This window comes from Lissotriton vulgaris, chromosome 12, assembly GCF_964263255.1.
Source record: "Lissotriton vulgaris chromosome 12, aLisVul1.2, whole genome shotgun sequence".
Classification (NCBI taxonomy): domain Eukaryota; kingdom Metazoa; phylum Chordata; class Amphibia; order Caudata; family Salamandridae; genus Lissotriton; species Lissotriton vulgaris.
The window spans coordinates 491,486,118-491,510,518 of NC_141700.1; the positions used below are offsets into that span (position 1 = coordinate 491,486,118).

Consider the following 24,401-nt stretch of genomic DNA (forward strand, 5'->3'; position numbering starts at 1 on the left):
AGCAGCCCCGACACCTCCTAATGAGCTGAGGTGTGTACAAAAAGAATTTGCATATTCCCAGGCAGACACTTGGAACTGCCCACCTTTTTGCTTTTCTGTGCTGTGAGCAGAGACTCTGAAGTTTGATCCTGTTTCCCTCACCGGCCTAGTTCTTGCCCTCTTTTTTAGAGGCTGCAAATACCTCTCAGGTCCTCACCCTCGCAATGATAGGGTCTTTGATCTGGTGCCTCTAACCCCCAGAGAGCCGTATTCTAACTTACTCTGGTTTCTCTTCAAAACGAAAAAATCTTTCGCCTTTTACTAAAGATTTCCGTGGAGAGGAACATTTACGAGTTTATTCAATTTTTTTAAGCCTTACCACAGGTGAGGCTGTTTATCATTTGTTTAAAAGAAAAGCATTAGAAGTTGGGGAATATTTAGGAGTTGTCTGCTACTGTTATAAGGGAACATGAGCTTGGTGTTTTATTCCTGATCTCTCTGCTTGCTCATTTGCATAGACAGAGTGTAGGAGAGGTGCATCATGGGAAAGAGCTTGGGCAGTGCATGAGATTGCTTTTCCTTGACTATCTTGAAACTGCACGATAGCAGGCAGTGTATTTTCTCTTTTCTCAACATTCCTGCTGCCAGAGGCCAGACGTCACTCTCCTTTTAAAAGGTGGCACCAAGAGTCATGCTGCGCTTTTCATAGGACTTGCCCGTTATTTGTGCCTGTTGGGGTGCCCTTAGAGGGTGGCCAATCCTGAGTCAGATTCCTCTCAGGTACACTTGAAGGGGCTCGTTTGTCTTGTTTCATGTGCCTCCAGCCTAGACAGATCTATACTTATATATTCAGCTTTAATGAAAATACGTGTGAAAAGGGACTTAAAGTGCATGGCTATTTGCATAGAACAGTGGTGGCTCACAGCCTATCGATTGGAGGGATGGTGGGGAAAGCGTAAAATCGTTGGGGACAAAAGTCCTACAGTGCCACTTCAGTGAAAGCCTGATTCACGCTTCCCGTTCCCCTTGCCCAGCAGCCCCGACACCTCCTAATGAGCTGAGGTGTGTACAAAAAGAATTTGCATATTCCCAGGCAGACACTTGGAACTGCCCACCTTTTTGCTTTTCTGTGCTTTGAGCAGAGACTCTGAAGTTTGATCCTGTTTCCCTCACCGGCCTAGTTCTTGCCCTCTTTTTTAGAGGCTGCAAATACCTCTCAGGTCCTCACCCTCGCAATGATAGGGTCTTTGATCTGGTGCCTCTAACCCCCAGAGAGCCATATTCTAACTTACTCTGGTTTCTCTTCAAAATGAAAAAATCTTTCGCCTTTTACTAAAGATTTTCGTGTAGAGGAACATTTACGAGTTTATTCAATTTTTTTAAGCCTTACCACAGGTGAGGCTGTTTATCATTTGTTTAAAAGAAAAGCATTAGAAGTTGGGGAATATTTAGGAGTTGTCTGCTACTGTTATAAGGGAACATGAGCTTGGTGTTTTATTCCTGATCTCTCTGCTTGCTCATTTGCATAGACAGAGTGTAGGAGAGGTGCATCATGGGAAAGAGCTTGGGCAGTGCATGAGATTGCTTTTCCTTGACTATCTTGAAACTGCACGATAGCAGGCAGTGTATTTTCTCTTTTCTCAACATTCCTGCTGCCAGAGGCCAGACGTCACTCTCCTTTTAAAAGGTGGCACCAAGAGTCATGCTGCGCTTTTCATAGGGCTTGCCCGTTATTTGTGCCTGTTGGGGTGCCCTTAGAGGGTGGCCAATCCTGAGTCAGATTCCTCTCAGGTACACTTGAAGGGGCTCGTTTGTCTTGTTTCATGTGCCTCCAGCCTAGACAGATCTATACTTATATATTCAGCTTTAATGAAAATACGTGTGAAAAAGGGACTTAAAGTGCATGGCTATTTGCATAGAACAGTGGTGGCTCACAGCCTATCGATTGGAGGGATGGTGGGGAAAGCGTAAAATCGTTGGGGACGAAAGTCCTACAGTGCCACTTCAGTGAAAGCCTGATTCACGCTTCCCGTTCCCCTTGCCCAGCAGCCCCGACACCTCCTAATGAGCTGAGGTGTGTACAAAAAGAATTTGCATATTCCCAGGCAGACACTTGGAACTGCCCACCTTTTTGCTTTTCTGTGCTTTGAGCAGAGACTCTGAAGTTTGATCCTGTTTCCCTCACCGGCCTAGTTCTTGCCCTCTTTTTTAGAGGCTGCAAATACCTCTCAGGTCCTCACCCTCGCAATGATAGGGTCTTTGATCTGGTGCCTCTAACCCCCAGAGAGCCATATTCTAACTTACTCTGGTTTCTCTTCAAAACGAAAAAATCTTTCGCCTTTTACTAAAGATTTTCGTGTAGAGGAACATTTACGAGTTTATTCAATTTTTTTAAGCCTTACCACAGGTGAGGCTGTTTATCATTTGTTTAAAAGAAAAGCATTAGAAGTTGGGGAATATTTAGGAGTTGTCTGCTACTGTTATAAGGGAACATGAGCTTGGTGTTTTATTCCTGATCTCTCTGCTTGCTCATTTGCATAGACAGAGTGTAGGAGAGGTGCATCATGGGAAAGAGCTTGGGCAGTGCATGAGATTGCTTTTCCTTGACTATCTTGAAACTGCACGATAGCAGGCAGTGTATTTTCTCTTTTCTCAACATTCCTGCTGCCAGAGGCCAGACGTCACTCTCCTTTTAAAAGGTGGCACCAAGAGTCATGCTGCGCTTTTCATAGGGCTTGCCCGTTATTTGTGCCTGTTGGGGTGCCCTTAGAGGGTGGCCAATCCTGAGTCAGATTCCTCTCAGGTACACTTGAAGGGGCTCGTTTGTCTTGTTTCATGTGCCTCCAGCCTAGACAGATCTATACTTATATATTCAGCTTTAATGAAAATACGTGTGAAAAAGGGACTTAAAGTGCATGGCTATTTGCATAGAACAGTGGTGGCTCACAGCCTATCGATTGGAGGGATGGTGGGGAAAGCGTAAAATCGTTGGGGACGAAAGTCCTACAGTGCCACTTCAGTGAAAGCCTGATTCACGCTTCCCGTTCCCCTTGCCCAGCAGCCCCGACACCTCCTAATGAGCTGAGGTGTGTACAAAAAGAATTTGCATATTCCCAGGCAGACACTTGGAACTGCCCACCTTTTTGCTTTTCTGTGCTTTGAGCAGAGACTCTGAAGTTTGATCCTGTTTCCCTCACCGGCCTAGTTCTTGCCCTCTTTTTTAGAGGCTGCAAATACCTCTCAGGTCCTCACCCTCGCAATGATAGGGTCTTTGATCTGGTGCCTCTAACCCCCAGAGAGCCATATTCTAACTTACTCTGGTTTCTCTTCAAAACGAAAAAATCTTTCGCCTTTTACTAAAGATTTTCGTGTAGAGGAACATTTACGAGTTTATTCAATTTTTTTAAGCCTTACCACAGGTGAGGCTGTTTATCATTTGTTTAAAAGAAAAGCATTAGAAGTTGGGGAATATTTAGGAGTTGTCTGCTACTGTTATAAGGGAACATGAGCTTGGTGTTTTATTCCTGATCTCTCTGCTTGCTCATTTGCATAGACAGAGTGTAGGAGAGGTGCATCATGGGAAAGAGCTTGGGCAGTGCATGAGATTGCTTTTCCTTGACTATCTTGAAACTGCACGATAGCAGGCAGTGTATTTTCTCCTTTCTCAACATTCCTGCTGCCAGAGGCCAGACGTCACTCTCCTTTTAAAAGGTGGCACCAAGAGTCATGCTGCGCTTTTCATAGGGCTTGCCCGTTATTTGTGCCTGTTGGGGTGCCCTTAGAGGGTGGCCAATCCTGAGTCAGATTCCTCTCAGGTACACTTGAAGGGGCTCGTTTGTCTTGTTTCATGTGCCTCCAGCCTAGACAGATCTATACTTATATATTCAGCTTTAATGAAAATACGTGTGAAAAAGGGACTTAAAGTGCATGGCTATTTGCATAGAACAGTGGTGGCTCACAGCCTATCGATTGGAGGGATGGTGGGGAAAGCGTAAAATCGTTTCGGACGAAAGTCCTACAGTGCCACTTCAGTGAAAGCCTGATTCACGCTTCCCGTTCCCCTTGCCCAGCAGCCCCGACACCTCCTAATGAGCTGAGGTGTGTACAAAAAGAATTTGCATATTCCCAGGCAGACACTTGGAACTGCCCACCTTTTTGCTTTTCTGTGCTTTGAGCAGAGACTCTGAAGTTTGATCCTGTTTCCCTCACCGGCCTAGTTCTTGCCCTCTTTTTTAGAGGCTGCAAATACCTCTCAGGTCCTCACCCTCGCAATGATAGGGTCTTTGATCTGGTGCCTCTAACCCCCAGAGAGCCATATTCTAACTTACTCTGGTTTCTCTTCAAAACGAAAAAATCTTTCGCCTTTTACTAAAGATTTCCGTGGAGAGGAACATTTACGAGTTTATTCAATTTTTTTAAGCCTTACCACAGGTGAGGCTGTTTATCATTTGTTTAAAAGAAAAGCATTAGAAGTTGGGGAATATTTAGGAGTTGTCTGCTACTGTTATAAGGGAACATGAGCTTGGTGTTTTATTCCTGATCTCTCTGCTTGCTCATTTGCATAGACAGAGTGTAGGAGAGGTGCATCATGGGAAAGAGCTTGGGCAGTGCATGAGATTGCTTTTCCTTGACTATCTTGAAACTGCACGATAGCAGGCAGTGTATTTTCTCTTTTCTCAACATTCCTGCTGCCAGAGGCCAGACGTCACTCTCCTTTTAAAAGGTGGCACCAAGAGTCATGCTGCGCTTTTCATAGGACTTGCCCGTTATTTGTGCCTGTTGGGGTGCCCTTAGAGGGTGGCCAATCCTGAGTCAGATTCCTCTCAGGTACACTTGAAGGGGCTCGTTTGTCTTGTTTCATGTGCCTCCAGCCTATACAGATCTATACTTATATATTCAGCTTTAATGAAAATACGTGTGAAAAAGGGACTTAAAGTGCATGGCTATTTGCATAGAACAGTGGTGGCTCACAGCCTATCGATTGGAGGGATGGTGGGGAAAGCGTAAAATCGTTGGGGACGAAAGTCCTACAGTGCCACTTCAGTGAAAGCCTGATTCACGCTTCCCGTTCCCCTTGCCCAGCAGCCCCGACACCTCCTAATGAGCTGAGGTGTGTACAAAAAGAATTTGCATATTCCCAGGCAGACACTTGGAACTGCCCACCTTTTTGCTTTTCTGTGCTGTGAGCAGAGACTCTGAAGTTTGATCCTGTTTCCCTCACCGGCCTAGTTCTTGCCCTCTTTTTTAGAGGCTGCAAATACCTCTCAGGTCCTCACCCTCGCAATGATAGGGTCTTTGATCTGGTGCCTCTAACCCCCAGAGAGCCATATTCTAACTTACTCTGGTTTCTCTTCAAAACGAAAAAATCTTTCGCCTTTTACTAAAGATTTCCGTGGAGAGGAACATTTACGAGTTTATTCAATTTTTTTAAGCCTTACCACAGGTGAGGCTGTTTATCATTTGTTTAAAAGAAAAGCATTAGAAGTTGGGGAATATTTAGGAGTTGTCTGCTACTGTTATAAGGGAACATGAGCTTGGTGTTTTATTCCTGATCTCTCTGCTTGCTCATTTGCATAGACAGAGTGTAGGAGAGGTGCATCATGGGAAAGAGCTTGGGCAGTGCATGAGATTGCTTTTCCTTGACTATCTTGAAACTGCACGATAGCAGGCAGTGTATTTTCTCTTTTCTCAACATTCCTGCTGCCAGAGGCCAGACGTCACTCTCCTTTTAAAAGGTGGCACCAAGAGTCATGCTGCGCTTTTCATAGGACTTGCCCGTTATTTGTGCCTGTTGGGGTGCCCTTAGAGGGTGGCCAATCCTGAGTCAGATTCCTCTCAGGTACACTTGAAGGGGCTCGTTTGTCTTGTTTCATGTGCCTCCAGCCTAGACAGATCTATACTTATATATTCAGCTTTAATGAAAATACGTGTGAAAAGGGACTTAAAGTGCATGGCTATTTGCATAGAACAGTGGTGGCTCACAGCCTATCGATTGGAGGGATGGTGGGGAAAGCGTAAAATCGTTGGGGACTAAAGTCCTACAGTGCCACTTCAGTGAAAGCCTGATTCACGCTTCCCGTTCCCCTTGCCCAGCAGCCCCGACACCTCCTAATGAGCTGAGGTGTGTACAAAAAGAATTTGCATATTCCCAGGCAGACACTTGGAACTGCCCACCTTTTTGCTTTTCTGTGCTTTGAGCAGAGACTCTGAAGTTTGATCCTGTTTCCCTCACCGGCCTAGTTCTTGCCCTCTTTTTTAGAGGCTGCAAATACCTCTCAGGTCCTCACCCTCGCAATGATAGGGTCTTTGATCTGGTGCCTCTAACCCCCAGAGAGCCATATTCTAACTTACTCTGGTTTCTCTTCAAAACGAAAAAATCTTTCGCCTTTTACTAAAGATTTTCGTGTAGAGGAACATTTACGAGTTTATTCAATTTTTTTAAGCCTTACCACAGGTGAGGCTGTTTATCATTTGTTTAAAAGAAAAGCATTAGAAGTTGGGGAATATTTAGGAGTTGTCTGCTACTGTTATAAGGGAACATGAGCTTGGTGTTTTATTCCTGATCTCTCTGCTTGCTCATTTGCATAGACAGAGTGTAGGAGAGGTGCATCATGGGAAAGAGCTTGGGCAGTGCATGAGATTGCTTTTCCTTGACTATCTTGAAACTGCACGATAGCAGGCAGTGTATTTTCTCCTTTCTCAACATTCCTGCTGCCAGAGGCCAGACGTCACTCTCCTTTTAAAAGGTGGCACCAAGAGTCATGCTGCGCTTTTCATAGGGCTTGCCCGTTATTTGTGCCTGTTGGGGTGCCCTTAGAGGGTGGCCAATCCTGAGTCAGATTCCTCTCAGGTACACTTGAAGGGGCTCGTTTGTCTTGTTTCATGTGCCTCCAGCCTAGACAGATCTATACTTATATATTCAGCTTTAATGAAAATACGTGTGAAAAAGGGACTTAAAGTGCATGGCTATTTGCATAGAACAGTGGTGGCTCACAGCCTATCGATTGGAGGGATGGTGGGGAAAGCGTAAAATCGTTGGGGACAAAAGTCCTACAGTGCCACTTCAGTGAAAGCCTGATTCACGCTTCCCGTTCCCCTTGCCCAGCAGCCCCGACACCTCCTAATGAGCTGAGGTGTGTACAAAAAGAATTTGCATATTCCCAGGCAGACACTTGGAACTGCCCACCTTTTTGCTTTTCTGTGCTTTGAGCAGAGACTCTGAAGTTTGATCCTGTTTCCCTCACCGGCCTAGTTCTTGCCCTCTTTTTTAGAGGCTGCAAATACCTCTCAGGTCCTCACCCTCGCAATGATAGGGTCTTTGATCTGGTGCCTCTAACCCCCAGAGAGCCATATTCTAACTTACTCTGGTTTCTCTTCAAAACGAAAAAATCTTTCGCCTTTTACTAAAGATTTCCGTGGAGAGGAACATTTACGAGTTTATTCAATTTTTTTAAGCCTTACCACAGGTGAGGCTGTTTATCATTTGTTTAAAAGAAAAGCATTAGAAGTTGGGGAATATTTAGGAGTTGTCTGCTACTGTTATAAGGGAACATGAGCTTGGTGTTTTATTCCTGATCTCTCTGCTTGCTCATTTGCATAGACAGAGTGTAGGAGAGGTGCATCATGGGAAAGAGCTTGGGCAGTGCATGAGATTGCTTTTCCTTGACTATCTTGAAACTGCACGATAGCAGGCAGTGTATTTTCTCTTTTCTCAACATTCCTGCTGCCAGAGGCCAGACGTCACTCTCCTTTTAAAAGGTGGCACCAAGAGTCATGCTGCGCTTTTCATAGGACTTGCCCGTTATTTGTGCCTGTTGGGGTGCCCTTAGAGGGTGGCCAATCCTGAGTCAGATTCCTCTCAGGTACACTTGAAGGGGCTCGTTTGTCTTGTTTCATGTGCCTCCAGCCTAGACAGATCTATACTTATATATTCAGCTTTAATGAAAATACGTGTGAAAAGGGACTTAAAGTGCATGGCTATTTGCATAGAACAGTGGTGGCTCACAGCCTATCGATTGGAGGGATGGTGGGGAAAGCGTAAAATCGTTGGGGACAAAAGTCCTACAGTGCCACTTCAGTGAAAGCCTGATTCACGCTTCCCGTTCCCCTTGCCCAGCAGCCCCGACACCTCCTAATGAGCTGAGGTGTGTACAAAAAGAATTTGCATATTCCCAGGCAGACACTTGGAACTGCCCACCTTTTTGCTTTTCTGTGCTTTGAGCAGAGACTCTGAAGTTTGATCCTGTTTCCCTCACCGGCCTAGTTCTTGCCCTCTTTTTTAGAGGCTGCAAATACCTCTCAGGTCCTCACCCTCGCAATGATAGGGTCTTTGATCTGGTGCCTCTAACCCCCAGAGAGCCATATTCTAACTTACTCTGGTTTCTCTTCAAAATGAAAAAATCTTTCGCCTTTTACTAAAGATTTTCGTGTAGAGGAACATTTACGAGTTTATTCAATTTTTTTAAGCCTTACCACAGGTGAGGCTGTTTATCATTTGTTTAAAAGAAAAGCATTAGAAGTTGGGGAATATTTAGGAGTTGTCTGCTACTGTTATAAGGGAACATGAGCTTGGTGTTTTATTCCTGATCTCTCTGCTTGCTCATTTGCATAGACAGAGTGTAGGAGAGGTGCATCATGGGAAAGAGCTTGGGCAGTGCATGAGATTGCTTTTCCTTGACTATCTTGAAACTGCACGATAGCAGGCAGTGTATTTTCTCTTTTCTCAACATTCCTGCTGCCAGAGGCCAGACGTCACTCTCCTTTTAAAAGGTGGCACCAAGAGTCATGCTGCGCTTTTCATAGGGCTTGCCCGTTATTTGTGCCTGTTGGGGTGCCCTTAGAGGGTGGCCAATCCTGAGTCAGATTCCTCTCAGGTACACTTGAAGGGGCTCGTTTGTCTTGTTTCATGTGCCTCCAGCCTAGACAGATCTATACTTATATATTCAGCTTTAATGAAAATACGTGTGAAAAAGGGACTTAAAGTGCATGGCTATTTGCATAGAACAGTGGTGGCTCACAGCCTATCGATTGGAGGGATGGTGGGGAAAGCGTAAAATCGTTGGGGACGAAAGTCCTACAGTGCCACTTCAGTGAAAGCCTGATTCACGCTTCCCGTTCCCCTTGCCCAGCAGCCCCGACACCTCCTAATGAGCTGAGGTGTGTACAAAAAGAATTTGCATATTCCCAGGCAGACACTTGGAACTGCCCACCTTTTTGCTTTTCTGTGCTTTGAGCAGAGACTCTGAAGTTTGATCCTGTTTCCCTCACCGGCCTAGTTCTTGCCCTCTTTTTTAGAGGCTGCAAATACCTCTCAGGTCCTCACCCTCGCAATGATAGGGTCTTTGATCTGGTGCCTCTAACCCCCAGAGAGCCATATTCTAACTTACTCTGGTTTCTCTTCAAAACGAAAAAATCTTTCGCCTTTTACTAAAGATTTTCGTGTAGAGGAACATTTACGAGTTTATTCAATTTTTTTAAGCCTTACCACAGGTGAGGCTGTTTATCATTTGTTTAAAAGAAAAGCATTAGAAGTTGGGGAATATTTAGGAGTTGTCTGCTACTGTTATAAGGGAACATGAGCTTGGTGTTTTATTCCTGATCTCTCTGCTTGCTCATTTGCATAGACAGAGTGTAGGAGAGGTGCATCATGGGAAAGAGCTTGGGCAGTGCATGAGATTGCTTTTCCTTGACTATCTTGAAACTGCACGATAGCAGGCAGTGTATTTTCTCTTTTCTCAACATTCCTGCTGCCAGAGGCCAGACGTCACTCTCCTTTTAAAAGGTGGCACCAAGAGTCATGCTGCGCTTTTCATAGGGCTTGCCCGTTATTTGTGCCTGTTGGGGTGCCCTTAGAGGGTGGCCAATCCTGAGTCAGATTCCTCTCAGGTACACTTGAAGGGGCTCGTTTGTCTTGTTTCATGTGCCTCCAGCCTAGACAGATCTATACTTATATATTCAGCTTTAATGAAAATACGTGTGAAAAAGGGACTTAAAGTGCATGGCTATTTGCATAGAACAGTGGTGGCTCACAGCCTATCGATTGGAGGGATGGTGGGGAAAGCGTAAAATCGTTGGGGACGAAAGTCCTACAGTGCCACTTCAGTGAAAGCCTGATTCACGCTTCCCGTTCCCCTTGCCCAGCAGCCCCGACACCTCCTAATGAGCTGAGGTGTGTACAAAAAGAATTTGCATATTCCCAGGCAGACACTTGGAACTGCCCACCTTTTTGCTTTTCTGTGCTTTGAGCAGAGACTCTGAAGTTTGATCCTGTTTCCCTCACCGGCCTAGTTCTTGCCCTCTTTTTTAGAGGCTGCAAATACCTCTCAGGTCCTCACCCTCGCAATGATAGGGTCTTTGATCTGGTGCCTCTAACCCCCAGAGAGCCATATTCTAACTTACTCTGGTTTCTCTTCAAAACGAAAAAATCTTTCGCCTTTTACTAAAGATTTTCGTGTAGAGGAACATTTACGAGTTTATTCAATTTTTTTAAGCCTTACCACAGGTGAGGCTGTTTATCATTTGTTTAAAAGAAAAGCATTAGAAGTTGGGGAATATTTAGGAGTTGTCTGCTACTGTTATAAGGGAACATGAGCTTGGTGTTTTATTCCTGATCTCTCTGCTTGCTCATTTGCATAGACAGAGTGTAGGAGAGGTGCATCATGGGAAAGAGCTTGGGCAGTGCATGAGATTGCTTTTCCTTGACTATCTTGAAACTGCACGATAGCAGGCAGTGTATTTTCTCCTTTCTCAACATTCCTGCTGCCAGAGGCCAGACGTCACTCTCCTTTTAAAAGGTGGCACCAAGAGTCATGCTGCGCTTTTCATAGGGCTTGCCCGTTATTTGTGCCTGTTGGGGTGCCCTTAGAGGGTGGCCAATCCTGAGTCAGATTCCTCTCAGGTACACTTGAAGGGGCTCGTTTGTCTTGTTTCATGTGCCTCCAGCCTAGACAGATCTATACTTATATATTCAGCTTTAATGAAAATACGTGTGAAAAAGGGACTTAAAGTGCATGGCTATTTGCATAGAACAGTGGTGGCTCACAGCCTATCGATTGGAGGGATGGTGGGGAAAGCGTAAAATCGTTTCGGACGAAAGTCCTACAGTGCCACTTCAGTGAAAGCCTGATTCACGCTTCCCGTTCCCCTTGCCCAGCAGCCCCGACACCTCCTAATGAGCTGAGGTGTGTACAAAAAGAATTTGCATATTCCCAGGCAGACACTTGGAACTGCCCACCTTTTTGCTTTTCTGTGCTTTGAGCAGAGACTCTGAAGTTTGATCCTGTTTCCCTCACCGGCCTAGTTCTTGCCCTCTTTTTTAGAGGCTGCAAATACCTCTCAGGTCCTCACCCTCGCAATGATAGGGTCTTTGATCTGGTGCCTCTAACCCCCAGAGAGCCATATTCTAACTTACTCTGGTTTCTCTTCAAAACGAAAAAATCTTTCGCCTTTTACTAAAGATTTCCGTGGAGAGGAACATTTACGAGTTTATTCAATTTTTTTAAGCCTTACCACAGGTGAGGCTGTTTATCATTTGTTTAAAAGAAAAGCATTAGAAGTTGGGGAATATTTAGGAGTTGTCTGCTACTGTTATAAGGGAACATGAGCTTGGTGTTTTATTCCTGATCTCTCTGCTTGCTCATTTGCATAGACAGAGTGTAGGAGAGGTGCATCATGGGAAAGAGCTTGGGCAGTGCATGAGATTGCTTTTCCTTGACTATCTTGAAACTGCACGATAGCAGGCAGTGTATTTTCTCTTTTCTCAACATTCCTGCTGCCAGAGGCCAGACGTCACTCTCCTTTTAAAAGGTGGCACCAAGAGTCATGCTGCGCTTTTCATAGGACTTGCCCGTTATTTGTGCCTGTTGGGGTGCCCTTAGAGGGTGGCCAATCCTGAGTCAGATTCCTCTCAGGTACACTTGAAGGGGCTCGTTTGTCTTGTTTCATGTGCCTCCAGCCTATACAGATCTATACTTATATATTCAGCTTTAATGAAAATACGTGTGAAAAAGGGACTTAAAGTGCATGGCTATTTGCATAGAACAGTGGTGGCTCACAGCCTATCGATTGGAGGGATGGTGGGGAAAGCGTAAAATCGTTGGGGACGAAAGTCCTACAGTGCCACTTCAGTGAAAGCCTGATTCACGCTTCCCGTTCCCCTTGCCCAGCAGCCCCGACACCTCCTAATGAGCTGAGGTGTGTACAAAAAGAATTTGCATATTCCCAGGCAGACACTTGGAACTGCCCACCTTTTTGCTTTTCTGTGCTGTGAGCAGAGACTCTGAAGTTTGATCCTGTTTCCCTCACCGGCCTAGTTCTTGCCCTCTTTTTTAGAGGCTGCAAATACCTCTCAGGTCCTCACCCTCGCAATGATAGGGTCTTTGATCTGGTGCCTCTAACCCCCAGAGAGCCATATTCTAACTTACTCTGGTTTCTCTTCAAAACGAAAAAATCTTTCGCCTTTTACTAAAGATTTCCGTGGAGAGGAACATTTACGAGTTTATTCAATTTTTTTAAGCCTTACCACAGGTGAGGCTGTTTATCATTTGTTTAAAAGAAAAGCATTAGAAGTTGGGGAATATTTAGGAGTTGTCTGCTACTGTTATAAGGGAACATGAGCTTGGTGTTTTATTCCTGATCTCTCTGCTTGCTCATTTGCATAGACAGAGTGTAGGAGAGGTGCATCATGGGAAAGAGCTTGGGCAGTGCATGAGATTGCTTTTCCTTGACTATCTTGAAACTGCACGATAGCAGGCAGTGTATTTTCTCTTTTCTCAACATTCCTGCTGCCAGAGGCCAGACGTCACTCTCCTTTTAAAAGGTGGCACCAAGAGTCATGCTGCGCTTTTCATAGGACTTGCCCGTTATTTGTGCCTGTTGGGGTGCCCTTAGAGGGTGGCCAATCCTGAGTCAGATTCCTCTCAGGTACACTTGAAGGGGCTCGTTTGTCTTGTTTCATGTGCCTCCAGCCTAGACAGATCTATACTTATATATTCAGCTTTAATGAAAATACGTGTGAAAAGGGACTTAAAGTGCATGGCTATTTGCATAGAACAGTGGTGGCTCACAGCCTATCGATTGGAGGGATGGTGGGGAAAGCGTAAAATCGTTGGGGACAAAAGTCCTACAGTGCCACTTCAGTGAAAGCCTGATTCACGCTTCCCGTTCCCCTTGCCCAGCAGCCCCGACACCTCCTAATGAGCTGAGGTGTGTACAAAAAGAATTTGCATATTCCCAGGCAGACACTTGGAACTGCCCACCTTTTTGCTTTTCTGTGCTTTGAGCAGAGACTCTGAAGTTTGATCCTGTTTCCCTCACCGGCCTAGTTCTTGCCCTCTTTTTTAGAGGCTGCAAATACCTCTCAGGTCCTCACCCTCGCAATGATAGGGTCTTTGATCTGGTGCCTCTAACCCCCAGAGAGCCATATTCTAACTTACTCTGGTTTCTCTTCAAAACGAAAAAATCTTTCGCCTTTTACTAAAGATTTTCGTGTAGAGGAACATTTACGAGTTTATTCAATTTTTTTAAGCCTTACCACAGGTGAGGCTGTTTATCATTTGTTTAAAAGAAAAGCATTAGAAGTTGGGGAATATTTAGGAGTTGTCTGCTACTGTTATAAGGGAACATGAGCTTGGTGTTTTATTCCTGATCTCTCTGCTTGCTCATTTGCATAGACAGAGTGTAGGAGAGGTGCATCATGGGAAAGAGCTTGGGCAGTGCATGAGATTGCTTTTCCTTGACTATCTTGAAACTGCACGATAGCAGGCAGTGTATTTTCTCTTTTCTCAACATTCCTGCTGCCAGAGGCCAGACGTCACTCTCCTTTTAAAAGGTGGCACCAAGAGTCATGCTGCGCTTTTCATAGGGCTTGCCCGTTATTTGTGCCTGTTGGGGTGCCCTTAGAGGGTGGCCAATCCTGAGTCAGATTCCTCTCAGGTACACTTGAAGGGGCTCGTTTGTCTTGTTTCATGTGCCTCCAGCCTAGACAGATCTATACTTATATATTCAGCTTTAATGAAAATACGTGTGAAAAAGGGACTTAAAGTGCATGGCTATTTGCATAGAACAGTGGTGGCTCACAGCCTATCGATTGGAGGGATGGTGGGGAAAGCGTAAAATCGTTGGGGACGAAAGTCCTACAGTGCCACTTCAGTGAAAGCCTGATTCACGCTTCCCGTTCCCCTTGCCCAGCAGCCCCGACACCTCCTAATGAGCTGAGGTGTGTACAAAAAGAATTTGCATATTCCCAGGCAGACACTTGGAACTGCCCACCTTTTTGCTTTTCTGTGCTTTGAGCAGAGACTCTGAAGTTTGATCCTGTTTCCCTCACCGGCCTAGTTCTTGCCCTCTTTTTTAGAGGCTGCAAATACCTCTCAGGTCCTCACCCTCGCAATGATAGGGTCTTTGATCTGGTGCCTCTAACCCCCAGAGAGCCATATTCTAACTTACTCTGGTTTCTCTTCAAAACGAAAAAATCTTTCGCCTTTTACTAAAGATTTCCGTGGAGAGGAACATTTACGAGTTTATTCAATTTTTTTAAGCCTTACCACAGGTGAGGCTGTTTATCATTTGTTTAAAAGAAAAGCATTAGAAGTTGGGGAATATTTAGGAGTTGTCTGCTACTGTTATAAGGGAACATGAGCTTGGTGTTTTATTCCTGATCTCTCTGCTTGCTCATTTGCATAGACAGAGTGTAGGAGAGGTGCATCATGGGAAAGAGCTTGGGCAGTGCATGAGATTGCTTTTCCTTGACTATCTTGAAACTGCACGATAGCAGGCAGTGTATTTTCTCTTTTCTCAACATTCCTGCTGCCAGAGGCCAGACGTCACTCTCCTTTTAAAAGGTGGCACCAAGAGTCATGCTGCGCTTTTCATAGGACTTGCCCGTTATTTGTGCCTGTTGGGGTGCCCTTAGAGGGTGGCCAATCCTGAGTCAGATTCCTCTCAGGTACACTTGAAGGGGCTCGTTTGTCTTGTTTCATGTGCCTCCAGCCTAGACAGATCTATACTTATATATTCAGCTTTAATGAAAATACGTGTGAAAAAGGGACTTAAAGTGCATGGCTATTTGCATAGAACAGTGGTGGCTCACAGCCTATCGATTGGAGGGATGGTGGGGAAAGCGTAAAATCGTTGGGGACGAAAGTCCTACAGTGCCACTTCAGTGAAAGCCTGATTCACGCTTCCCGTTCCCCTTGCCCAGCAGCCCCGACACCTCCTAATGAGCTGAGGTGTGTACAAAAAGAATTTGCATATTCCCAGGCAGACACTTGGAACTGCCCACCTTTTTGCTTTTCTGTGCTGTGAGCAGAGACTCTGAAGTTTGATCCTGTTTCCCTCACCGGCCTAGTTCTTGCCCTCTTTTTTAGAGGCTGCAAATACCTCTCAGGTCCTCACCCTCGCAATGATAGGGTCTTTGATCTGGTGCCTCTAACCCCCAGAGAGCCATATTCTAACTTACTCTGGTTTCTCTTCAAAACGAAAAAATCTTTCGCCTTTTACTAAAGATTTCCGTGGAGAGGAACATTTACGAGTTTATTCAATTTTTTTAAGCCTTACCACAGGTGAGGCTGTTTATCATTTGTTTAAAAGAAAAGCATTAGAAGTTGGGGAATATTTAGGAGTTGTCTGCTACTGTTATAAGGGAACATGAGCTTGGTGTTTTATTCCTGATCTCTCTGCTTGCTCATTTGCATAGACAGAGTGTAGGAGAGGTGCATCATGGGAAAGAGCTTGGGCAGTGCATGAGATTGCTTTTCCTTGACTATCTTGAAACTGCACGATAGCAGGCAGTGTATTTTCTCTTTTCTCAACATTCCTGCTGCCAGAGGCCAGACGTCACTCTCCTTTTAAAAGGTGGCACCAAGAGTCATGCTGCGCTTTTCATAGGGCTTGCCCGTTATTTGTGCCTGTTGGGGTGCCCTTAGAGGGTGGCCAATCCTGAGTCAGATTCCTCTCAGGTACACTTGAAGGGGCTCGTTTGTCTTGTTTCATGTGCCTCCAGCCTAGACAGATCTATACTTATATATTCAGCTTTAATGAAAATACGTGTGAAAAAGGGACTTAAAGTGCATGGCTATTTGCATAGAACAGTGGTGGCTCACAGCCTATCGATTGGAGGGATGGTGGGGAAAGCGTAAAATCGTTGGGGACGAAAGTCCTACAGTGCCACTTCAGTGAAAGCCTGATTCACGCTTCCCGTTCCCCTTGCCCAGCAGCCCCGACACCTCCTAATGAGCTGAGGTGTGTACAAAAAGAATTTGCATATTCCCAGGCAGACACTTGGAACTGCCCACCTTTTTGCTTTTCTGTGCTTTGAGCAGAGACTCTGAAGTTTGATCCTGTTTCCCTCACCGGCCTAGTTCTTGCCCTCTTTTTTAGAGGCTGCAAATACCTCTCAGGTCCTCACCCTCGCAATGATAGGGTCTTTGATCTGGTGCCTCTAACCCCCAGAGAGCCATATTCTAACTTACTCTGGTTTCTCTTCAAAACGAAAAAATCTTTCGCCTTTTACTAAAGATTTTCGTGTAGAGGAACATTTACGAGTTTATTCAATTTTTTTAAGCCTTACCACAGGTGAGGCTGTTTATCATTTGTTTAAAAGAAAAGCATTAGAAGTTGGGGAATATTTAGGAGTTGTCTGCTACTGTTATAAGGGAACATGAGCTTGGTGTTTTATTCCTGATCTCTCTGCTTGCTCATTTGCATAGACAGAGTGTAGGAGAGGTGCATCATGGGAAAGAGCTTGGGCAGTGCATGAGATTGCTTTTCCTTGACTATCTTGAAACTGCACGATAGCAGGCAGTGTATTTTCTCTTTTCTCAACATTCCTGCTGCCAGAGGCCAGACGTCACTCTCCTTTTAAAAGGTGGCACCAAGAGTCATGCTGCGCTTTTCATAGGGCTTGCCCGTTATTTGTGCCTGTTGGGGTGCCCTTAGAGGGTGGCCAATCCTGAGTCAGATTCCTCTCAGGTACACTTGAAGGGGCTCGTTTGTCTTGTTTCATGTGCCTCCAGCCTAGACAGATCTATACTTATATATTCAGCTTTAATGAAAATACGTGTGAAAAAGGGACTTAAAGTGCATGGCTATTTGCATAGAACAGTGGTGGCTCACAGCCTATCGATTGGAGGGATGGTGGGGAAAGCGTAAAATCGTTGGGGACGAAAGTCCTACAGTGCCACTTCAGTGAAAGCCTGATTCACGCTTCCCGTTCCCCTTGCCCAGCAGCCCCGACACCTCCTAATGAGCTGAGGTGTGTACAAAAAGAATTTGCATATTCCCAGGCAGACACTTGGAACTGCCCACCTTTTTGCTTTTCTGTGCTTTGAGCAGAGACTCTGAAGTTTGATCCTGTTTCCCTCACCGGCCTAGTTCTTGCCCTCTTTTTTAGAGGCTGCAAATACCTCTCAGGTCCTCACCCTCGCAATGATAGGGTCTTTGATCTGGTGCCTCTAACCCCCAGAGAGCCATATTCTAACTTACTCTGGTTTCTCTTCAAAACGAAAAAATCTTTCGCCTTTTACTAAAGATTTTCGTGTAGAGGAACATTTACGAGTTTATTCAATTTTTTTAAGCCTTACCACAGGTGAGGCTGTTTATCATTTGTTTAAAAGAAAAGCATTAGAAGTTGGGGAATATTTAGGAGTTGTCTGCTACTGTTATAAGGGAACATGAGCTTGGTGTTTTATTCCTGATCTCTCTGCTTGCTCATTTGCATAGACAGAGTGTAGGAGAGGTGCATCATGGGAAAGAGCTTGGGCAGTGCATGAGATTGCTTTTCCTTGACTATCTTGAAACTGCACGATAGCAGGCAGTGTATTTTCTCCTTTCTCAACATTCCTGCTGCCAGAGGCCAGACGTCACTCTCCTTTTAAAAGGTGGCACCAAGAGTCATGCTGCGCTTTTCATAGGGCTTGCCCGTTATTTGTGCCTGTTGGGGTGCCCTTAGAGGGTGGCCAATCCTGAGTCAGATTCCTCTCAGGTACACTTGAAGGGGCTCGTTTGTCTTGTTTCATGTGCCTCCAGCCTAGACAGATCTATACTTATATATTCAGCTTTAATGAAAATACGTGTGAAAAAGGGACTTAAAGTGCATGGCTATTTGCATAGAACAGTGGTGGCTCACAGCCTATCGATTGGAGGGATGGTGGGGAAAGCGTAAAATCGTTGGGGACGAAAGTCCTACAGTGCCACTTCAGTGAAAGCCTGATTCACGCTTCCCGTTCCCCTTGCCCAGCAGCCCCGACACCTCCTAATGAGCTGAGGTGTGTACAAAAAGAATTTGCATATTCCCAGGCAGACACTTGGAACTGCCCACCTTTTTGCTTTTCTGTGCTTTGAGCAGAGACTCTGAAGTTTGATCCTGTTTCCCTCACCGGCCTAGTTCTTGCCCTCTTTTTTAGAGGCTGCAAATACCTCTCAGGTCCTCACCCTCGCAATGATAGGGTCTTTGATCTGGTGCCTCTAACCCCCAGAGAGCCATATTCTAACTTACTCTGGTTTCTCTTCAAAACGAAAAAATCTTTCGCCTTTTACTAAAGATTTCCGTGGAGAGGAACATTTACGAGTTTATTCAATTTTTTTAAGCCTTACCACAGGTGAGGCTGTTTATCATTTGTTTAAAAGAAAAGCATTAGAAGTTGGGGAATATTTAGGAGTTGTCTGCTACTGTTATAAGGGAACATGAGCTTGGTGTTTTATTCCTGATCTCTCTGCTTGCTCATTTGCATAGACAGAGTGTAGGAGAGGTGCATCATGGGAAAGAGCTTGGGCAGTGCATGAGATTGCTTTTCCTTGACTATCTTGAAACTGCACGATAGCAGGCAGTGTATTTTCTCTTTTCTCAACATTCCTGCTGCCAGAGGCCAGACGTCACTCTCCTTTTAAAAGGTGGCACCAAGAGTCATGCTGCGCTTTTCATAGGACTTGCCCGTTATTTGTGCCTCTTGGGGTGCCCTTAGAGGGTGGCCAATCCTGAGTCAGATTCCTCTCAGGTACACTTGAAGGGGCTCGTTTGTCTTGTTTCATGTGCCTCCAGCCTATACAGATCTATACTTATATATTCAGCTTTAATGAAAATACGTGTGAAAAAGGGACTTAAAGTGCATGGCTATTTGCATAGAACAGTGGTGGCTCACAGCCTATCGATTGGAGGGATGGTGGGGAAAGCGTAAAATCGTTGGGGACGAAAGTCCTACAGTGCCACTTCAGTGAAAGCCTGATTCACGCTTCCCGTTCCCCTTGCCCAGCAGCCCCGACACCTCCTAATGAGCTGAGGTGTGTACAAAAAGAATTTGCATATTCCCAGGCAGACACTTGGAACTGCCCACCTTTTTGCTTTTCTGTGCTGTGAGCAGAGACTCTGAAGTTTGATCCTGTTTCCCTCACCGGCCTAGTTCTTGCCCTCTTTTTTAGAGGCTGCAAATACCTCTCAGGTCCTCACCCTCGCAATGATAGGGTCTTTGATCTGGTGCCTCTAACCCCCAGAGAGCCATATTCTAACTTACTCTGGTTTCTCTTCAAAACGAAAAAATCTTTCGCCTTTTACTAAAGATTTCCGTGGAGAGGAACATTTACGAGTTTATTCAATTTTTTTAAGCCTTACCACAGGTGAGGCTGTTTATCATTTGTTTAAAAGAAAAGCATTAGAAGTTGGGGAATATTTAGGAGTTGTCTGCTACTGTTATAAGGGAACATGAGCTTGGTGTTTTATTCCTGATCTCTCTGCTTGCTCATTTGCATAGACAGAGTGTAGGAGAGGTGCATCATGGGAAAGAGCTTGGGCAGTGCATGAGATTGCTTTTCCTTGACTATCTTGAAACTGCACGATAGCAGGCAGTGTATTTTCTCTTTTCTCAACATTCCTGCTGCCAGAGGCCAGACGTCACTCTCCTTTTAAAAGGTGGCACCAAGAGTCATGCTGCGCTTTTCATAGGACTTGCCCGTTATTTGTGCCTGTTGGGGTGCCCTTAGAGGGTGGCCAATCCTGAGTCAGATTCCTCTCAGGTACACTTGAAGGGGCTCGTTTGTCTTGTTTCATGTGCCTCCAGCCTAGACAGATCTATACTTATATATTCAGCTTTAATGAAAATACGTGTGAAAAAGGGACTTAAAGTGCATGGCTATTTGCATAGAACAGTGGTGGCTCACAGCCTATCGATTGGAGGGATGGTGGGGAAAGCGTAAAATCGTTGGGGACGAAAGTCCTACAGTGCCACTTCAGTGAAAGCCTGATTCACGCTTCCCGTTCCCCTTGCCCAGCAGCCCCGACACCTCCTAATGAGCTGAGGTGTGTACAAAAAGAATTTGCATATTCCCAGGCAGACACTTGGAACTGCCCACCTTTTTGCTTTTCTGTGCTGTGAGCAGAGACTCTGAAGTTTGATCCTGTTTCCCTCACCGGCCTAGTTCTTGCCCTCTTTTTTAGAGGCTGCAAATACCTCTCAGGTCCTCACCCTCGCAATGATAGGGTCTTTGATCTGGTGCCTCTAACCCCCAGAGAGCCATATTCTAACTTACTCTGGTTTCTCTTCAAAACGAAAAAATCTTTCGCCTTTTACTAAAGATTTCCGTGGAGAGGAACATTTACGAGTTTATTCAATTTTTTTAAGCCTTACCACAGGTGAGGCTGTTTATCATTTGTTTAAAAGAAAAGCATTAGAAGTTGGGGAATATTTAGGAGTTGTCTGCTACTGTTATAAGGGAACATGAGCTTGGTGTTTTATTCCTGATCTCTCTGCTTGCTCATTTGCATAGACAGAGTGTAGGAGAGGTGCATCATGGGAAAGAGCTTGGGCAGTGCATGAGATTGCTTTTCCTTGACTATCTTGAAACTGCACGATAGCAGGCAGTGTATTTTCTCTTTTCTCAACATTCCTGCTGCCAGAGGCCAGACGTCACTCTCCTTTTAAAAGGTGGCACCAAGAGTCATGCTGCGCTTTTCATAGGGCTTGCCCGTTATTTGTGCCTGTTGGGGTGCCCTTAGAGGGTGGCCAATCCTGAGTCAGATTCCTCTCAGGTACACTTGAAGGGGCTCGTTTGTCTTGTTTCATGTGCCTCCAGCCTAGACAGATCTATACTTATATATTCAGCTTTAATGAAAATACGTGTGAAAAAGGGACTTAAAGTGCATGGCTATTTGCATAGAACAGTGGTGGCTCACAGCCTATCGATTGGAGGGATGGTGGGGAAAGCGTAAAATCGTTGGGGACGAAAGTCCTACAGTGCCACTTCAGTGAAAGCCTGATTCACGCTTCCCGTTCCCCTTGCCCAGCAGCCCCGACACCTCCTAATGAGCTGAGGTGTGTACAAAAAGAATTTGCATATTCCCAGGCAGACACTTGGAACTGCCCACCTTTTTGCTTTTCTGTGCTTTGAGCAGAGACTCTGAAGTTTGATCCTGTTTCCCTCACCGGCCTAGTTCTTGCCCTCTTTTTTAGAGGCTGCAAATACCTCTCAGGTCCTCACCCTCGCAATGATAGGGTCTTTGATCTGGTGCCTCTAACCCCCAGAGAGCCATATTCTAACTTACTCTGGTTTCTCTTCAAAACGAAAAAATCTTTCGCCTTTTACTAAAGATTTTCGTGTAGAGGAACATTTACGAGTTTATTCAATTTTTTTAAGCCTTACCACAGGTGAGGCTGTTTATCATTTGTTTAAAAGAAAAGCATTAGAAGTTGGGGAATATTTAGGAGTTGTCTGCTACTGTTATAAGGGAACATGAGCTTGGTGTTTTATTCCTGATCTCTCTGCTTGCTCATTTGCATAGACAGAGTGTAGGAGAGGTGCATCATGGGAAAGAGCTTGGGCAGTGCATGAGATTGCTTTTCCTTGACTATCTTGAAACTGCACGATAGCAGGCAGTGTATTTTCTCCTTTCTCAACATTCCTGCTGCCAGAGGCCAGACGTCACTCTCCTTTTAAAAGGTGGCACCAAGAGTCATGCTGCGCTTTTCATAGGGCTTGCCCGTTATTTGTGCCTGTTGGGGTGCCCTTAGAGGGTGGCCAATCCTGAGTCAGATTCCTCTCAGGTACACTTGAAGGGGCTCGTTTGTCTTGTTTCATGTGCCTCCAGCCTAGACAGATCTATACTTATATATTCAGCTTTAATGAAAATACGTGTGAAAAAGGGACTTAAAGTGCATGGCTATTTGCATAGAACAGTGGTGGCTCACAGCCTATCGATTGGAGGGATGGTGGGGAAAGCGTAAAATCGTTGGGGACGAAAGTCCTACAGTGCCACTTCAGTGAAAGCCTGATTCACGCTTCCCGTTCCCCTTGCCCAGCAGCCCCGACACCTCCTAATGAGCTGAGGTGTGTACAAAAAGAATTTGCATATTCCCAGGCAGACACTTGGAACTGCCCACCTTTTTGCTTTTCTGTGCTTTGAGCAGAGACTCTGAAGTTTGATCCTGTTTCCCTCACCGGCCTAGTTCTTGCCCTCTTTTTTAGAGGCTGCAAATACCTCTCAGGTCCTCACCCTCGCAATGATAGGGTCTTTGATCTGGTGCCTCTAACCCCCAGAGAGCCATATTCTAACTTACTCTGGTTTCTCTTCAAAACGAAAAAATCTTTCGCCTTTTACTAAAGATTTCCGTGGAGAGGAACATTTACGAGTTTATTCAATTTTTTTAAGCCTTACCACAGGTGAGGCTGTTTATCATTTGTTTAAAAGAAAAGCATTAGAAGTTGGGGAATATTTAGGAGTTGTCTGCTACTGTTATAAGGGAACATGAGCTTGGTGTTTTATTCCTGATCTCTCTGCTTGCTCATTTGCATAGACAGAGTGTAGGAGAGGTGCATCATGGGAAAGAGCTTGGGCAGTGCATGAGATTGCTTTTCCTTGACTATCTTGAAACTGCACGATAGCAGGCAGTGTATTTTCTCTTTTCTCAACATTCCTGCTGCCAGAGGCCAGACGTCACTCTCCTTTTAAAAGGTGGCACCAAGAGTCATGCTGCGCTTTTCATAGGGCTTGCCCGTTATTTGTGCCTGTTGGGGTGCCCTTAGAGGGTGGCCAATCCTGAGTCAGATTCCTCTCAGGTACACTTGAAGGGGCTCGTTTGTCTTGTTTCATGTGCCTCCAGCCTAGACAGATCTATACTTATATATTCAGCTTTAATGAAAATACGTGTGAAAAAGGGACTTAAAGTGCATGGCTATTTGCATAGAACAGTGGTGGCTCACAGCCTATCGATTGGAGGGATGGTGGGGAAAGCGTAAAATCGTTGGGGACGAAAGTCCTACAGTGCCACTTCAGTGAAAGCCTGATTCACGCTTCCCGTTCCCCTTGCCCAGCAGCCCCGACACCTCCTAATGAGCTGAGGTGTGTACAAAAAGAATTTGCATATTCCCAGGCAGACACTTGGAACTGCCCACCTTTTTGCTTTTCTGTGCTTTGAGCAGAGACTCTGAAGTTTGATCCTGTTTCCCTCACCGGCCTAGTTCTTGCCCTCTTTTTTAGAGGCTGCAAATACCTCTCAGGTCCTCACCCTCGCAATGATAGGGTCTTTGATCTGGTGCCTCTAACCCCCAGAGAGCCATATTCTAACTTACTCTGGTTTCTCTTCAAAACGAAAAAATCTTTCGCCTTTTACTAAAGATTTTCGTGTAGAGGAACATTTACGAGTTTATTCAATTTTTTTAAGCCTTACCACAGGTGAGGCTGTTTATCATTTGTTTAAAAGAAAAGCATTAGAAGTTGGGGAATATTTAGGAGTTGTCTGCTACTGTTATAAGGGAACATGAGCTTGGTGTTTTATTCCTGATCTCTCTGCTTGCTCATTTGCATAGACAGAGTGTAGGAGAGGTGCATCATGGGAAAGAGCTTGGGCAGTGCATGAGATTGCTTTTCCTTGACTATCTTGAAACTGCACGATAGCAGGCAGTGTATTTTCTCTTTTCTCAACATTCCTGCTGCCAGAGGCCAGACGTCACTCTCCTTTTAAAAGGTGGCACCAAGAGTCATGCTGCGCTTTTCATAGGGCTTGCCCGTTATTTGTGCCTGTTGGGGTGCCCTTAGAGGGTGGCCAATCCTGAGTCAGATTCCTCTCAGGTACACTTGAAGGGGCTCGTTTGTCTTGTTTCATGTGCCTCCAGCCTAGACAGATCTATACTTATATATTCAGCTTTAATGAAAATACGTGTGAAAAAGGGACTTAAAGTGCATGGCTATTTGCATAGAACAGTGGTGGCTCACAGCCTATCGATTGGAGGGATGGTGGGGAAAGCGTAAAATCGTTGGGGACGAAAGTCCTACAGTGCCACTTCAGTGAAAGCCTGATTCACGCTTCCCGTTCCCCTTGCCCAGCAGCCCCGACACCTCCTAATGAGCTGAGGTGTGTACAAAAAGAATTTGCATATTCCCAGGCAGACACTTGGAACTGCCCACCTTTTTGCTTTTCTGTGCTTTGAGCAGAGACTCT

The 24,401-nt window shown here is 45.2% G+C and overlaps 24 non-coding genes across 24 annotated transcripts; all 24 read left to right on the plus strand.

The window, feature by feature from the left end:
• Window positions 1-256: 256 nt before the first annotated feature.
• LOC147677108 (U5 spliceosomal RNA) lies at window positions 257-371 on the plus strand. Its single transcript, XR_015303106.1, has one exon. It is a non-coding gene; the product is annotated as a U5 spliceosomal RNA (small nuclear RNA).
• Window positions 372-1,267: 896 nt separating this feature from the next.
• LOC147677109 (U5 spliceosomal RNA) lies at window positions 1,268-1,382 on the plus strand. The gene has a single exon (XR_015302902.1). It is a non-coding gene; the product is annotated as a U5 spliceosomal RNA (small nuclear RNA).
• Window positions 1,383-2,279: 897 nt separating this feature from the next.
• Window positions 2,280-2,394, plus strand: LOC147677110 (U5 spliceosomal RNA). The gene has a single exon (XR_015302833.1). It is a non-coding gene; the product is annotated as a U5 spliceosomal RNA (small nuclear RNA).
• An 897-nt stretch (window positions 2,395-3,291) lies between these two features.
• LOC147677111 (U5 spliceosomal RNA) lies at window positions 3,292-3,406 on the plus strand. Its single transcript, XR_015302834.1, has one exon. It is a non-coding gene; the product is annotated as a U5 spliceosomal RNA (small nuclear RNA).
• An 897-nt stretch (window positions 3,407-4,303) lies between these two features.
• On the plus strand, window positions 4,304-4,418 carry LOC147677112 (U5 spliceosomal RNA). The gene has a single exon (XR_015303107.1). It is a non-coding gene; the product is annotated as a U5 spliceosomal RNA (small nuclear RNA).
• An 897-nt stretch (window positions 4,419-5,315) lies between these two features.
• On the plus strand, window positions 5,316-5,430 carry LOC147677113 (U5 spliceosomal RNA). Its single transcript, XR_015303108.1, has one exon. It is a non-coding gene; the product is annotated as a U5 spliceosomal RNA (small nuclear RNA).
• An 896-nt stretch (window positions 5,431-6,326) lies between these two features.
• LOC147677114 (U5 spliceosomal RNA) lies at window positions 6,327-6,441 on the plus strand. The gene has a single exon (XR_015302836.1). It is a non-coding gene; the product is annotated as a U5 spliceosomal RNA (small nuclear RNA).
• Window positions 6,442-7,338: 897 nt separating this feature from the next.
• LOC147677115 (U5 spliceosomal RNA) lies at window positions 7,339-7,453 on the plus strand. Its single transcript, XR_015303109.1, has one exon. It is a non-coding gene; the product is annotated as a U5 spliceosomal RNA (small nuclear RNA).
• An 896-nt stretch (window positions 7,454-8,349) lies between these two features.
• Window positions 8,350-8,464, plus strand: LOC147677116 (U5 spliceosomal RNA). The gene has a single exon (XR_015302903.1). It is a non-coding gene; the product is annotated as a U5 spliceosomal RNA (small nuclear RNA).
• An 897-nt stretch (window positions 8,465-9,361) lies between these two features.
• On the plus strand, window positions 9,362-9,476 carry LOC147677117 (U5 spliceosomal RNA). The gene has a single exon (XR_015302837.1). It is a non-coding gene; the product is annotated as a U5 spliceosomal RNA (small nuclear RNA).
• An 897-nt stretch (window positions 9,477-10,373) lies between these two features.
• LOC147677118 (U5 spliceosomal RNA) lies at window positions 10,374-10,488 on the plus strand. Its single transcript, XR_015302838.1, has one exon. It is a non-coding gene; the product is annotated as a U5 spliceosomal RNA (small nuclear RNA).
• Window positions 10,489-11,385: 897 nt separating this feature from the next.
• Window positions 11,386-11,500, plus strand: LOC147677119 (U5 spliceosomal RNA). The gene has a single exon (XR_015303110.1). It is a non-coding gene; the product is annotated as a U5 spliceosomal RNA (small nuclear RNA).
• Window positions 11,501-12,397: 897 nt separating this feature from the next.
• Window positions 12,398-12,512, plus strand: LOC147677120 (U5 spliceosomal RNA). Its single transcript, XR_015303111.1, has one exon. It is a non-coding gene; the product is annotated as a U5 spliceosomal RNA (small nuclear RNA).
• An 896-nt stretch (window positions 12,513-13,408) lies between these two features.
• LOC147677121 (U5 spliceosomal RNA) lies at window positions 13,409-13,523 on the plus strand. The gene has a single exon (XR_015302839.1). It is a non-coding gene; the product is annotated as a U5 spliceosomal RNA (small nuclear RNA).
• An 897-nt stretch (window positions 13,524-14,420) lies between these two features.
• Window positions 14,421-14,535, plus strand: LOC147677122 (U5 spliceosomal RNA). The gene has a single exon (XR_015303112.1). It is a non-coding gene; the product is annotated as a U5 spliceosomal RNA (small nuclear RNA).
• Window positions 14,536-15,432: 897 nt separating this feature from the next.
• LOC147677123 (U5 spliceosomal RNA) lies at window positions 15,433-15,547 on the plus strand. Its single transcript, XR_015303113.1, has one exon. It is a non-coding gene; the product is annotated as a U5 spliceosomal RNA (small nuclear RNA).
• An 897-nt stretch (window positions 15,548-16,444) lies between these two features.
• On the plus strand, window positions 16,445-16,559 carry LOC147677124 (U5 spliceosomal RNA). Its single transcript, XR_015302840.1, has one exon. It is a non-coding gene; the product is annotated as a U5 spliceosomal RNA (small nuclear RNA).
• An 897-nt stretch (window positions 16,560-17,456) lies between these two features.
• On the plus strand, window positions 17,457-17,571 carry LOC147677125 (U5 spliceosomal RNA). The gene has a single exon (XR_015302841.1). It is a non-coding gene; the product is annotated as a U5 spliceosomal RNA (small nuclear RNA).
• An 897-nt stretch (window positions 17,572-18,468) lies between these two features.
• Window positions 18,469-18,583, plus strand: LOC147677126 (U5 spliceosomal RNA). Its single transcript, XR_015303114.1, has one exon. It is a non-coding gene; the product is annotated as a U5 spliceosomal RNA (small nuclear RNA).
• An 897-nt stretch (window positions 18,584-19,480) lies between these two features.
• LOC147677127 (U5 spliceosomal RNA) lies at window positions 19,481-19,595 on the plus strand. Its single transcript, XR_015303115.1, has one exon. It is a non-coding gene; the product is annotated as a U5 spliceosomal RNA (small nuclear RNA).
• Window positions 19,596-20,492: 897 nt separating this feature from the next.
• Window positions 20,493-20,607, plus strand: LOC147677128 (U5 spliceosomal RNA). The gene has a single exon (XR_015303117.1). It is a non-coding gene; the product is annotated as a U5 spliceosomal RNA (small nuclear RNA).
• An 897-nt stretch (window positions 20,608-21,504) lies between these two features.
• Window positions 21,505-21,619, plus strand: LOC147677129 (U5 spliceosomal RNA). Its single transcript, XR_015302842.1, has one exon. It is a non-coding gene; the product is annotated as a U5 spliceosomal RNA (small nuclear RNA).
• An 897-nt stretch (window positions 21,620-22,516) lies between these two features.
• On the plus strand, window positions 22,517-22,631 carry LOC147677130 (U5 spliceosomal RNA). Its single transcript, XR_015303118.1, has one exon. It is a non-coding gene; the product is annotated as a U5 spliceosomal RNA (small nuclear RNA).
• Window positions 22,632-23,528: 897 nt separating this feature from the next.
• LOC147677131 (U5 spliceosomal RNA) lies at window positions 23,529-23,643 on the plus strand. The gene has a single exon (XR_015302843.1). It is a non-coding gene; the product is annotated as a U5 spliceosomal RNA (small nuclear RNA).
• The last annotated feature ends 758 nt before the right edge of the window (window positions 23,644-24,401 follow it).